Raw genomic sequence first — 548 nt, forward strand, 5'->3', positions numbered from 1 at the left:
TCTCTAGGTATTTTTTGATTTCCTCTTTGATTTCTTCAGTGATCTCTTGGTTATTTAGTAATGTAGTGTTTAGCCTCCATGTCTTTGTGTTTTTTATGTTTTTTCCCCTGTAATTCATTTCTAATCTCATAGCGCTGTGGTCAGAAAAGATGCTTGATATGATTTCAATTTTCTTAAATTTACTGAGGCTTGATTTGTGACCCAAGATGTGATCTATCCTGGAGAATGTGCCATGCACACTTGAGAAGAAAGTGTAATCTGCTGTTTTTGAATGGAATGTCCTATAAATATCAATTAAATCTATCTGGTCTATTGTGTCTTTAAAGCTTCTGTTTCCGTATTTATTTTCATTTTGGATGAGCTGTTCATTGGTGTAAGTGAGGTGTTAAAGTCCCCCACTATTATTGTGTTACTGTCGATTTCCCCTTTTACAGCTGTTAGCAGTTGCCTTAGGTATTGAGGTGCTCCTATGTTGGGTGCATATATATTTATAATTGTTATATCTTCTTCTTGGATTGATCCCTTGATCATTATGTAGTGTCCTTCCT

The sequence above is a fragment of the Physeter macrocephalus genome, chromosome 11, assembly GCF_002837175.3.
Source record: "Physeter macrocephalus isolate SW-GA chromosome 11, ASM283717v5, whole genome shotgun sequence".
Lineage (NCBI taxonomy): Eukaryota > Metazoa > Chordata > Mammalia > Artiodactyla > Physeteridae > Physeter > Physeter macrocephalus.